The sequence below is a fragment of the Zalophus californianus genome, chromosome 3 (assembly GCF_009762305.2).
Source record: "Zalophus californianus isolate mZalCal1 chromosome 3, mZalCal1.pri.v2, whole genome shotgun sequence".
NCBI classification, from domain to species: Eukaryota; Metazoa; Chordata; class Mammalia; order Carnivora; family Otariidae; genus Zalophus; species Zalophus californianus.
The window spans coordinates 146,843,765-146,859,025 of record NC_045597.1 but is presented as its reverse complement, the minus strand read 5'-3'; positions in this window follow the sequence as shown (position 1 = coordinate 146,859,025).

The following is a 15,261-nucleotide window of genomic DNA, read 5'->3' as shown; positions in this document are numbered from 1 at the left end:
TTTACCAAAAATAAAAAGCTCAATTTCATAAGATACAAACAGTAAGGAAGATTTATTATTTTATACACCACGGGTTCTATGGATAAGGGGTGGCCACGGGGAAAAAACAAAACAAAACAAAACCATTGTGTAGACATCCAGGAAGTATTGTATAAAAATTTATGTACTATCCACCATTGTGGCATTATGTAAAATATGGCCTTGTCACTATAATTTGTTTTAAAACTAGCTCAATAATGAATATATTCTTGCCTCTTCCTTGACAACTTTGTATAGTTACAATGTCTATATGTTGTTTATTTTAATCTCCTCATTTACTTTTGCCTCCAGAGAAAGAACAGTATTTTGTTGACACACAGTTGTACCTGATTTTCAGTCATATTATTTTGGCAGTATATCTCAGTTGGGGGTGCCAGAGGTTTGTAGCAAAGGCATAACACTATTATCAAATCCATTCTACTTTTCTAAGAGTATCATGAGACTGAAGCTAAAAGGAGTCAAGGCTATATTACTTTTCTTATAAACATTTCTTTTTTTAAAGGACTATGACCAGTGCTATTAATCTCATTCGTTCCAAATACATTTTTATGCCCAGATTAACTGTCAGGATAAAAATTGCTTCAGGCCAAAGTTAATAAATTAGAATTTTGGAAAACATATTTATATTTCAGATGAACAAAACCACTGTTAACTTCTATTTTTAGACTTTATAAATTATAAAGATGAACAGAGAATCACTTAAAATCTACTATGTATAAGTAATGAGTATATAAAGCATCTAAGATACCCTATCTTCTGAATCCAGAGGGCCCCAGAATGTAATATGTGTTACTTGCTAGTTACCATTCCAGACATATATTCTCTTTTAAAAGACTTGAGCCAATTATTTTAAATTGAGTGTTATTTTGAGAATATTATAATTTCTTATTAAGGTTTCCTGGATCAGGACATACAGCGATAGATAAAGGTATAATTTAGAACAAATAATGTAATTCCTTATAAAATATGGTCATCCATTTCATTAAGCATCATTTAATTCGACTTCCTGATTATAATGGGGAAAAATCCTTATCACAGGAAGATACCCTTGTTAAGGATTATATTCCTAGTTATTACAACAGCTAGAAAAGAAAAAATTATGTTTCTGACCCACTTCCAAGTTAGTACCCTCCTATTTCCCACAAAAGAATAGTCTACCAAAGTTACAAAATGAATAATGAAAACGTATTGGTTTGTGGCTTACAAAGGAACTTTTCAAACATCTAAACTCGCTTTGTTTATTGGTTGAGAGAATTCTAATTTACAAAGCTTCAGCTCCTTCTTTCACCATTTTTTAATGTGTTACTTCCTCTTTCTGTCTATCTCTGTTCCAACTGTTGGGATTTTGCAAATGAGGGATCCCCAATAAGTTTCAAAAGTGATGGTTGGTTATATGAGGGGATCTGTACAAAAGGCATTTGGGCACATCTCTGGTATCCTCTATATAATGTCAGTCACTAGGGACTTATTTATCTATATGAGCCAATGCCTTTGCTGTGGCCTCAACACCTTGACATTTTGGAATTATTATGCCTGTCATCTATAAACATATAAATACAATTAAAGAAAAAAGTTACATTCAACAAATAAAATTATCATTGTAATATTTTTTTCTGTTGTGAATAAACAGTGTATTCTAAGACATAGAAATAATTTTTCTTCAAATATTTTTAGGCTAGCATTCCCTTTATTTTAATTGTACCTTTTTTAGATTTATTTATTTATTTGTGTGTGAGAGAGACACACACACAGAGCTCAGGAAGGACTGGGAGAGGGAGAGAGAGAATCTAGCAGACTCCCCACTGAGCGAGTAACCCCCCAGGAGGCTCCATCCCAGGACCTTGAGATCATGACCTGAGCCGAAATCAAGAGTCAGATGGTTAACCAACTGAGCCCTCCAGGCACCCCTAATTGTACTTTATTCATGGAAAAGAGAGTAAAGTCTGTCAGAGAAAGTAACTAAAATTAAAAAAAAAAAACAAGAATAATGTAAACCAATAATAAATGATATAAACAATACATGGAATCCTTTAAATCAAAAGCTGTGAAGGTTTTGAGATTTAACCTACTAGAAAGGTAACAAGTTGACCTGCCACCATTTCATGGATTCTGATAGAAGCAGGAGACTCTAAGGTGAAAGATGAAGGACAGGATTTATTATTCACAGTAATAGCCTGAGTATTGGTATTTTCATGCAGCTTCTCTGAACCCCAATTTCAACAGGTTAATATGAAAAAGAACCAGATGACATCTGTACCTAGTTGGTTGCATTGAATAAGAAGAATTCTGAGTCTAGAGAACCTGATATATATATAATATATATATATATATATATATATATAAAACAGACAGTAAGCATGCTTATCTTTTTTTCTAGAGAAACTACCATTCTTTTCCAAAGTGTTTACTATTCACTGTTGAAAATAATTCAAAACTAAAAGCAGTCAGTGCCTCTCTTATAAGGCATGCAAAAATGTGAGGGACACAAGGAGAATTATCTTTTACCTTCTAAAAATGTTTTTGCAGGATCTCCTTTTAAGATAAAGTAATTTTTGGAAACTTTTGGAGTTGGAGAGTAGAAAAGTCAAATAAATCCGATTGGAAAACAAAAGAGTGTGATATGATTCGAATGAAAGAAAGCATAAAAGAAAAATAGGAAATAAAGCCTGTGTAGCAAGCTGGAATTTCTTTTACTCTTTGTGTGTGCCACTTCTCTGGCTTCTCTATAATTGTTTGTCGAAGGGTCTGTACCAGCCATCCTTTTCCGAGAACTTCCCTTGGAATACTTATGCCACTCTGCCTACCCTTGCAGGGAGATGCAAGAGGCTGAGAATTTGTGTTTCCTGAAGTCCTCTTAGCCAATGATTGATTGGTGCTTGAATTGAAAACTCACTACGCTTCTAATCAAGACAAACACTCAAGTGGAGCTTACACTTCCAAGTTTTCCCGAGGCATAAGGCTGTATTTACTCTCTGTGGAACTTTCTGGAAAGAACATACTTCTTGATTTACATTTCTTTTCTGTTTTCCCTATTACCTTGCTTTCTCCTGAAAGCACTTTTTAAATAGTCATTTTCACAAACATTCTTATCTCAGATTCTGTTTCTCATTAACCATGAAAAAACAGGCAGGAAAGATTAAAAAAAAAAAAAAAAGATAGCTACCACTATTGAGTCTTACTATATGCCAGCACTGTGTAAGCACTTGATTTTATCCTTTTGACAACACTATGAGGCGGGTATTATCATTCTATTTTACTTGGGAGAAAGAGAGGTCCCAAGAGGTTAACCAAGCTGTCCAAATTCCACAGAGTGGCAGAGCCTGGTGCTGGATCCCTCTTCATCCAAAGACTGCATTGCTAAATATTATATGGTAAGTTGTGAGGAAGTTGAACCTTTCTGTTTTCCTCCCCCGCCCCCCCCCTTTTTCCAGAATATAGGAAATCTGGTTCTACTTTTAGTCTTCTGAACTTTACTCTTAAACTAGAAGAGCAGCTCTGAAGATATTTTCACGAGCCTCTTGGTTGAAATGTTAACAACTGAGGAATACAACCCATGAAGATATTTTAGCAGTGATGTGTATACATGAATAATGCTTTCCTGATGCTACTGACGCCACCCTATTCCATAGTCACATACGCCATCTAAGAGTAACTTTGCAATTAGTGTTCCTCAGATATTAAGGTCAATAAAAAGAGAAGAATTCTCTCATCCACAGAGGTAGGAATTGTTGAGTCAAGCTTAGAGAAAATCCAGATCCACTTGGTATCAACCCTAGAGGTTTTGACTCAATAAATGCAATACAGCTCAGGCAACTACAATTGCATTATGGAATTGAACTATGGAAAGTCAAAAGAGGTGAATGAGAAGGTCAGTTAATACCTAAAAAGACATCAATTCATCCTAACATGTGATATACAAGAAAATATTGATAAGTTCATTATTAATATTCCAATATCGTTCTTTTTATTTTTGTTCTTTATTCTCATTGCCTTTTTTCCTTTTTTTTTTTTTTTTTTACCTATTTTCAATGTAGATAAACTTCAATTGGGGACGCAAGGGCTGATTCTTAGAAAATGTTAGATTACCGAGGTGCCTGGGTGGCTCAGTTGGTTATGCATCTGACTTCAGGGCAGGTCGTGATCCCAGCATCCTGGGATCAAGCCCCGTGTGGGGCTTCCTGCTCAGCAGGTGGTCGGTTTCTCCCTCTGCCTCTCCCTTCTCCGCTCATTCTCTCTCTATCTCAAATAAATAAAATCTTAAAAAAGAAAAGAAAAGAAAATATTAGGTTACCTAACCTATGATGTTGGAAAGCCTCTAATGAGGTTCCCAGTTTTCCTGCATAGGCTGCAACAGCTGTACCTCCAGTGGCACCTGAGATGAGCCACTCCAAAGTGTCCAAGAACAGACTTTGCAAGGGGAAACTTATTTTTTAGAAGTGTCTAGATGGATATTTTGCTAAATTCTAACTCATCAAGCTGATTGACACAGAAGCAGATTTCTGATGTGATATCTTTGTATCATCGGCAACTAATTGAAATGGCTTGATTGATCCTGAGTGAATGAGTCTCATACCCTCCCTCTACTCTCATCATGAGCTTGCCTTTATTTGACTACAATACCTGTGTGAATCAGAAAAGGAATAGAAAACCTACGGTCCAGGCCTGATGCTCCCATTCTACAGAAAGAAAGTTCAAAATGCTGGGGTGAGTGTCACATATAACCCAACTTCTTTAAAATTAATATCCTTTTTTAATGAAACCATTACAGATGGCCTTATGAATTATAAACATGTCTTAAGTTATAGTTCATTAATTAAAGGAAAAAAGCAAAGCAGCAATGAAGACACAGGGGAAAATGAAAGTCTCACTGCGTTCTAAGAAATAATATATGAAATTTTTCCAGGGAGCTTTGTCTTATCATTTTGATTGGTCAATAAAAGAGTAAAGGGGAAAATAAGATTATATTATTAAATATATAAGGTTATATAACTTAAAGTTGAAAATGAAGAGAAAGGACTTTATGAAATTGATACATTGTGAATGATTTTAATCTGTTATCTCAGTGGAAGTATGTTAAGTGACAAAGAATATGAAATATTTGATTCCTCTAGTATGATACCAAGTTAAATATATTCAACACGTTAAAATTTATATTTATTGTGAATTGTAAAAGAACAGATATCTTATATAGAGTTAAAATATTAGACCTTAAAAAAAAGCTATGACTTCCTTATGACTATTTTCCATATTGTTCAGTGAATGCTTTGGGGGCTTATGAGTACCCACAATCATTTCTCATATGGTATAGTATGTTAATCTTATCCAGATTTTCTTATATAATGATGTTTCCTCACATTGCTCAAATTCAGCTGTGCTATAATGATGATACTAAAAGATTCGATAAATTGTATTTGTTTTATCAGAAAGCCACCACCCCATCACTTTAATTAGATAACATCAATTAACAACATGAAACTGCTTTATAGAATTTGATCTCAGCAGATGCTCTGAACATACATTCAAATCCCTAAACCAGTATGTGAGGAATATAAATAACCCATAATAAAATTGACTAATACTTGGTTTTATACTTAGTCAAATGTTCACCTATTTACAGTAGCCTTGGACATCATTATAAAAGTTAAAACTATTTTTAGGGGTGCCTGGGTGGCTCAGTCATTAGCCGTCTGCTTTTGGCTCGGGTCATGGTCCAGGGGTCCTGGGATGGAGCCCCACATCGGGCTCCCTGCTTGGCGGGAAGTCTGCTTCTCCCTCTCACACTCCCCCTGTTTGTGTTCCCTCTCTCGCTGTGTCTCTCTCTGTCAAATAAATAAATAAAATCTTTAAAAGAAAAAGTGAAAACTATTTTTCATAGTCTTTACAATCATAGTTACAGCTTTTTTTTTTGTCCCTTCATAGATATTCTAAAAATTTTGCCCCAAATTCTCTCTTACACTCAGTGCAACGCAATATGGCTTCTAGGCCCACTGTTATTGAAATTATGGTACCAAAACTGACAAACAAAAATGACTGAGGTCACTAAATGAAAATTCAGTTCTTATTTACTTAACCACTCACCGCTATTGACAACTCTCACACTCTTTTACTTAAAACCATCTCTTGCCATTATTTCCATGGTACTATAATTCTCTAGTTTATATTCTAGCCCTGTGGAAACTTCCCTGTGTTCTCCTTAGTTTCTTTCCCTTCTTCTCAAGCTTAAATGTTGATTGTTATTTCCAGGATCCACTTCTCTCTTTATACATCCTCCCAGGGGCTAATCTTAAACCTTCTAACATTTTAATTAAAATGATCAGGGTGATGATTTCAAAGTAATTTTCTTTAGTGTACACCTCCTTTGAACTTTATATGTACGTAGTAGTTTTTTCCCCCCAATGATCTGTATTTCTATCTCAGAGTCATTAAATTCTTCATTCCATATTTTCTATAAAACTGAATCCCAACAGAGAATGTGAACCTAATAGGCTGTTCTGTAGGATGCCAATACACTTATTTTCACTAACTTTGATAATTTTCTTGCCAAGATTCAGATTTGTATTCTCCAATCACTCTGTGCATGTTGTATTTATTATCATTACATTATTTAATTCAAGGTTAAGTAAGATGAAATATGAGTGCAGGGAGATAGAGTTTATTCCTGCAACAATGAAGTTTAATGCTTTAGAAATTCTAAATTAAGGTGAGTTGCTAAATCAATTATGTCAACTATGGTATAGGTATGGCAATGGAAAAAGACTGATGAAAATAAACAGTGAAAATATTTTGATTTGTTTATAGTGTACATTAAATAAACAAGTCTGGCAGTCATAGATAATTTATTTAGAGTATAGACTACATAAGAAAAGATGATCAATAACTTCAGTGGGTAGACAAATATTCAAAGAGGCCTGGGCCTATAGTACAATATTGGTGAGTTTAAAGTACAATAAGATAATGTGACTTAATATATAATTTTTAGACTGTCTCAGTGTTCATTTATGCTTTAATGTGTACTTTCCCACTTTAAGCAAATAACTGACAACGAACCGGTTCTGATGTTTCAGATAAGAGAATTTCTACTACATATTGAAGTATCTGCAAGACTGCTCTCCCTGGGTATATCCTAGGTGCCTCAAATTTAATGTCTCCAAAACTTGAACATAGTCTCTTCCATTTCCCTAAAAGGGCTTCCAACTTTGTTGTAAGCTTTCTTCCATCCCTGTCTGCTGCCTTTCCATACTTTGTGAATGATTGCCTCAACCTAAGCCCCCAGGACTGAAACTTAAATTTCGTTTTTTAAAACTTCTCTCACTCTCTCCCAAAACTGCCCCTATAAAGTCAACTAAACAGCACCTGATTATCTAACTGGAAGGTTATCTAACCCACATTGTTTCTATCTATTGGCTTGCTGCAGGCTTAAACTGCCTTTATTCTTCCGGCATCCTCAACCCTCCCTAACCAAAGCATCCACACCTATCCATTCTTCCCTGTGTGATCCTAGTGAGAGTTCTCATCTGCTACTCTCATACAAAGAGTTTAAAAATTGTTAATGACTATCACCCCAACCATAAAGTCCTAATGATCTGTCTTTGGTTTTATTTATTTTTCAGCCTCACCTACCAAAATTTCCTTTTGGCTCTTTTGTTTCTTGAATTTCTTATAATCTTTCTTGTAACATTGTTTATGACATTTATTATATTCCATAGCCCATCTTATTAAAAGTGACTATTTAGTTATCTATTTCCACCTTTTGACTTTAAACTCAATGTTGAGTGGCTTTATTTCTTTCTCCATCTCTCCAGAGCCTGCAGGTCCCTGGAACATATTAGACATAAATGGTTATAAGAGACAAGTTTGCCTAAACGCGGTGTTCAAATGAAGGGGTAACTCAAAGAAGAGAATAGTATAGTCATAGCCTGAAATTCTATTATTAGGCATAAATACTTTATTACATCTTCCTGTCATTGATCAAAACTGAGGACAAACAACCTCAGCTGAACATTTAGTCAATAATTAACTCGAATAATGTCATGGTATTTTTCATGGAAGTCCTAAGGAAACATGAGATTTATTGATGACGTGAAAAAGAAGGCATCTTACAGTTCTCCAAGCAGTTAGGAACTCTGTTTTTCCATCTTAGACTATATGTATCTGAGAATATATTCCCTTCCACCTCTTGACAGTGACTGTGGAAAGACAGAGAGTAGCATCCTGTTAAGAAGACAACATCCAGGAATTCCAGACAAAGACCATCAGGCAGTCCTTGGGAGGGTGTGTGTGTGTGTGTGTGTGTGTGTGTGTGTGTGTGTGTGTTCCACAAAGGATGCCCGGAGAGACCAAAACTTTTTCCTGCAGATTTGGAATACCAATGACATGAGCTCTGCACTCTTGTGGAATTAGGGGTAACTCCCGGCTGGGAACAGTGGACCAGTACTCCCCATGGATGCTAACACTAATGGAATGACTTGGACTTCAGAAAATTTATTATTTGCTGAAGCAGGAATGGCAGTTAGTATCATTTAAAACAAGATAAAGATTTGAAGGCGAGAGAAATCAAGCACATCTGAGAGCAAATGAACCCGCTTAGAAACTAGAACAGTACCTCCTTGTGAACGGCTGAGTTCCTTGCCAGGGTAAGTTGTAGGCAGTGCCTTTTTTAACATTCACACTCCCCTTTATAATCCTTCCATCCCCTCAAAATGTCCCAAGCCTTCAATTCAGAAAGTCATACGTGTGTTGTTGGAAGGCCTTATGGGACAGGGAGACACAGGCCAGTGTGGCCTCTTCCACTCAAACTCTTGACTGTGACTGTAAGGAGAGAGACAGAAGCATTGTCAGAGGGACCCTGTCCAGAAGTTCCAGGCAGTTCTTAGCATGCAGCACTATATGCACCGGTTCCTGGAAAGGGAGCAAGCCTTCAGTACCATAAAGCAGCTTCCAAGCTTCCAAGTAACAACTCATGAGATTTAGAACAACAGCTACAGCAAAAACACTTGCTTTCACTAAGCTCCAAGCTCACCCTTTATGGGTGGATTTAATTTAAACTTATGTATAGAAATACGATAATGTGTTATTTTTCATGTAGAAACAATTTTATTTTTCAATTCCACCTAAAACTCCATATTCAAAGCCATTTTTAAAAAAACATCTTTACTATTAGCAAACTCATTTTCCAGTCAAAATGCATAAGCTATTCTTGACATAGATGTGGACTCCAGCAACTTGACAGTGTAACTATAATGAGCTTTAATAGCTACATCCAGCTGTAGCCACATTTGCCAGGATACAAAAGCCTTTCTGGGGAGTCCCCTCTATGTTGTCGTGTTTCGGAATTATGTATATGAGAAAAATAACGTTATAGCCCATTAATACCGGAGAAACATTTTGATTCTCAATTTCACAAATAAATCTTTGTTTAGAAGTTGAAAAAGATACTGTCAAAATAGTGTTGTATATTAGCACAGGAGAAAGGCAATCATATTGCAATCCTTGGGTATACAAAATGCAGTTAAAGTTGCTAATATCTAAAATGTATTTAAAATATTACATTGTGTTTCACTCTACCTAAGAAACAGTATGGCTTCATAAAGGTCATAGTCAGGATAGTCGCATTTAAGGACAGAAAATAGATTTCTCATCTCAGTAGAACATACTTCTATCATTTCTATCATTTTTGTTTCAGGACAGCTGTTCTGGGGATGGAAGCCTCTTAAAAAATCTATCACCAGTTTTAGTTTAATCATTTTAATGTGAAGATTGATGCCTTACAAACTCCCATAAGGTAAAGTAATAGCCACTTGTAAAATAATTAAGATTAAAAAATACATTGAAAATGTAAGCAGACTAGTTGAAACTCAAAGCATTAATTTGAAACTTAGTTTTCAAAAGTATGTTTAAATTTAATTTAAATTTAATAATTTAATTATTAATTAATTTAATAACATTTAGGTAGCTAAAATATAGGATTTTTAAAAACTTCCTCTCCTTGAGTTTAAGAGATATGATGGGGATTTGTTAAAAAGGTGGCAATGTGTACTGTAAGTCAATAAGCACTTAGGACTGACATAATTAACTTAGGTACAGAGGTTCGTTTCAACAAGTACAATTAGGAGGATAAAGACACAGTGTCCAGGTAGTAAGTTTAGGCAATAAAAAGAGGTTGGATCAATTGGGAGCAATATAAAAGGGAGCAATACAAAAGCAATACAATTTAGAGCAATATGAACACCAGGTGGCATGTAATTTCTTCAGGATACAATATAGCACTGACAGGAGCTTGGAAGGAGCCGAAGATCTAGCCTTGTATAAAGTGGACCTTGGACTAAGTAGGGTAACCAACTTATTCACTGAGAAGGTATGCTGGTTAGAAGTCCAATTGTTGAACTAAGGCAGCGAGGCGAGAGGAAATGGGCTCTTTCATACATGGACATTAGAATCTTGCCTCTAGCTCACTGAATTTTAGTTCTTATAGAGTATGATGAAAATTCAGTTCTGGGAATAGTTGCTTGTTATAGAAACTAAATATGGACGAGAATAGGAGAACCTGTTTGCAGAAGACTGAAGGGTAAATATAAGTCCTACCTTCAAAACTCCTTCACTTAATATATGGGTACCTCCAAAAGAACCGATGCTTCCTGCCTATATTACCTATAAATGTAGTGAAGAATAAAATAGAATTTACATTCAATGAGGGAATTAAAATAGTCTTAGAGATAATACAAAAAAGACATGGAAATAATATGAAACAGAAATTATGATTAATTCAATGAAAATGTGATGAGATCTATATTTTAAAATCTGAAATTTATTTTAAATATTTTTTAAGATTTTATTTATTTATTTGAGAGAGAGAGCACAGGAGTGGGGAGGGTCAGAGGGAGAGGGAGAAGCAGACTCTCCACGGAGCAGAGAGCCTGACGTGGCCTTGAGCCCCCGAGTCGGGGATCGTGACCCAAGCAGAAGGCAGACGCTTAACTGACTGAACCACCCAGGTGCCCCTAAAATTTATTTTAAATAGTATGAAGATACTGAAGATATAGAAAAGATGCTCTATAAAAACGATGGAAATTTATAAAAAATAAAATGCAGCAGTTAAAACCAGAATCTAAAAAAAAGGAAAATATGAGGAAGATATGTAAACAATATAATCAAAATATTAGCACAAAATGATACAACTGGTAAAAATAATTAGATTAACTAAAAGTAAGACTTTAGGAGATAAAAAACAGAAGAAAATTTTGTTACACTATTAGGTTTTATTCTCCCGGAGCTTCCAGGTTCAAGTAGATTCCCAGCTCATGTTCTCAAGTACTGAAGGCTCAGGGAAGGTGCTAGTATACAAGATGCATCTATGAATAAATAAAAGGATCTTGCTCTAGGCATTTGGCTTAGTGAGCAATGGTGGTGCCTTTGTGTGAAAAAAAAAAAAAAAATCTCTTCCTCTGTACCAGGGCAGACAATGCTGGGTGGGGGAGGAGGACACAATCCACAGAGCTGACAGATGGTGGGCTAGATTTCAGGCATATTTGACACCTCAGAACAAATTGCACTGCTTTTTACCGCTGCCTCTAATGCAGGATCGCGGGCCTCAGCTGATGATATAAGTAAGCCTTAAGCCTTTATCTAATTTTATTTGTGAGAGAAAATAAACAGCTTATTGGAAAGCATCCCTGGTGGCAACTTTCACTCCCAAGGACAGTGGCTTAGCTAGGCAAATAAGCAGAGGGGAAAAAAGTAAAAACAAGAATGAGAAATGGAGACTGCCACACAGTGGGGGGAAAAAGGGCACCAGTGAGTATAAATTCAATTAATTTTGCTTGACTAATAATGACATAGCAAACTGGAGAGCTAAATATAGGAGTTTGCAAGTCTGCTCTTTTTTTTCTCCACTTGAATATCTGAGTAACGGTATTTTTATTCATTTCCTTACCCCCCAAATCTAGTGTCTGACACATCATATGTTTGATGACAAGTACTAAAAGAAAGATGAAAGATGATAGATAGATAGATAGATAGATAGATAGATAGATAGATAGATAGACAGACAGATAGATAGATGATAGACATAGTGAAGCTTGTTCCTTCCTCCTGTGGAGGGGAAAGGGGTTCAAGTCATACTTTGATTAGTGATTATGAGGCTCTATTTTAAATGATTCATAGCTCCTTTAAAAGGAAGTTCTTCATGCTAAATGGTGTCTTGAAGTTCTAGTTTTTGGATCAAATTACATTTTTTTAAGTTTTTATTTATTTATTTATTTACCTGACAGAGAGAGAGAAGACAAGAGAGGGAACACCAGCAGAGGGAGTGGGAGAGGGAGAAGCAGGCTTCCCGCCGAGCAGGGAGCCCGATGTGGGGCTCAATCCCAGGACCCTGGGATCATGACCCGAGCTGAAGGCAGACGCCCAACAACTGAGCCACCCAGGGGCCCCTCAAATTACATTTTCATTTAAATGGATTTAGGACGGTTTGGAGTAAAAATGTATAACAATTCTGGAACTTTGTAATACCATCCGCATATGTTAAGTACATTTTTTTTCCTAACTCATTTCATTCCCTCATTGAACAAACTTTTACTGAGGGTTTCTTATGAGTCACGTATTACATTGACTCAAGGAACTCTACATATTACCCTGACTCAAGGAACTCTTAATCTAGTGAGTTTGGCAAATAAGGTAATATATTCAACACAGTGTTGATAACAAAATTTGTGCACAGCATGCTATGTGAGGCTGGAGGACAGGAAGCTAACTTATCTGGGGAGAGAGGGAACCCGGGAAAGAATTCCAAGAAGAGACCTACACTCAAGTTGAGTGTGACACATTACTAGTTATCCAAGTAAAGACAAACATAGGGAGGAAGGCATTCAGGATAACAGAACATGATCACACAAAGTCAAAGATGATAGTAACTAAGTAAATTAGAATGGCTCCAGAGGAATGCTGGACTGGATGGTCCTGAGTAGAGAGGCTGGCACGTAATTTTCCATTTTCCATGACATTCTTAGGACTCTGATGTTTATTTTTAGAGTAGTTAAGAATTCATAATAGGTTTTAAAGTAAGGGAGTATCATAAAAAGATTGCATTTTAAAAATGTATCCTTGGCAGCTGTGGGGAGGATGGATCGTAGGAATGGGAAATTGAGGAAATTAATTTATAACAGCAAGTAAGCAATTCAGCTTATGGTCTACTAGGACTAGAACTATACAGAGCGTACAGGCAGGAAAAAATTGAGAGAGAGAAAAAAAGTAAGGAAATAGGGTCAAAATGGTTTGTTGATTGATTTGATGTAGGCATGACACTCTGGCTTCTGATTTGGAAAACAGGATTTTGCCTTGCCCCCCCTTTTTTTTTTTAATAATGGCATTCACAGAGTTTAGAAACACAAGACAAAGGCCAGGCTTCAGTGGTATCTATAATGAAGGATCTTGCGTTTGAGATTTGAGTTCAAAACACTTGGCAGATATTCAGGCTGAGATGCCCCATGGACAGTTTGATATTGCTGTTCAACTCATAAAAGAATACATCTCTATCTCTATCTATATATCCGTATAGCTAGATATATATGAAAGAGAGAGAGAAAGATGGTAGTTGAAGGTATGAATGAGTTCCCTGACATCCAATGTGAATCCTTTTGTTACTCGGCTACAGTTACTTCCCATGTTCAGATTTATTTTATATTCCAAATCATTCATCTTTACAATAGCAAATACTATAGCAATGCTTGTAACTAGCAGACTAGAGACTGTGGGTAAGAGATAGTGTTGGAATCATTTAAATTTCCCAATTACATAGAATGTACAACAATTTATAACTGGATAGGACTGGAATTTCAGCCCCAGGCTCTATGAACAAGCCATCATCCAGGGCCCAACCCTACTGCCAGGGTATGACTGTTACTCTGGCCTGACTCCTGCTACCATCAATATGTGCATGCCTGGTGGTCCTCTGACAGCCTCATTGCCTATTGAGTCCACCCTGTCTTACCCTGTCTGATCGCTTTGCTCATTGTTGATCTTCAGTCATCAGCCTGATTCACTTGATTCTGGGGTTGGTGTTTTCAGAATAGGTAACAAGTGTCTCATCATACATGCATTTTGAGTCCTCAGTGTATAACAGATGCCCCAACAGTGTAAGCAATCTCTGATCAAATAGATCAAATACTCAGATGAATTATTTATAATCAGAATGGCTTTCATATGCTTAACTATCCTTCATTTCTTCTCCAGCCTTTGAAATCCATAAGAACCAATTAATTTATCTGTCAAGTTGAGTTTCAATAGTTTTAACTGACAACTTCCCTCCTCAAACTTTTCAGAAATCTCTGTCATCTAGCTAATAAGTTGATTATAAGTAAGCAAGTGTATTCTGTTACACTAAAGAGTTAAGCACGCCTGACCATATCATTTAACAAAAAGAAATGTAGGAAAGCAATAGAATTGGAGAAAAAAAAATAAAAGGAATGATAACACGGAGAAAGAAAAATGGAGACACACATACACACAAATGATGTCTATGATGAAATTGAGAAGGAAAAGGTCAAAGGAAAAAGGAATTAAGGAATAAGAACAAGAGGTAAGAGATGAACAAGTTGGGATGATGGTCAGAAGATGACAAAAAGAAGAGAGAAAATCTGCATATTTTAAAGTCAAACACTTGGTTTGATTTTAAACAGCAGAAGCAACGATCCTGATCTGACAGATTAAAAACAAACTGGGTCAGCATTCCCCAGTAGATATTCCCATCTATTTTATCTTCAAAGATAGTTTCAAACATTTTGCTTGGGGAAAATTCAACTGTTCCAATTTTAGTTCCCATTTTTGGAATGTGTTATCTCAGAACATATGAAATGGAATTGCTTCCCTTACTATTTTTATCTTCTTATTTGTCAATCATAAAAAGGACATACACAGTCTCTTGCAACCGTTTTTCAGGAAAACATTGAAATCAATGATTATTATAGTAAATAATCAAGAAAGTAAACAACCTAGATTTTTCTCCCTTATCTCTCCATTTAAAATAGAGTTTAATATAGATTATTCTCTCATGGGAACATGCATTTATGCTCAATATTATTTAGGGTAACCCATTCCTACAGTAGACAAAGGAAATAGCATTTCCTCAGTAGAGCATCACTTAAATGTTGCTCTCCCTTTGGAAGGACTTCCGTCCCGAGATTCATTGCCGGGTTGCCATAATCCTTTATGATTTGCACATGGTCAGGT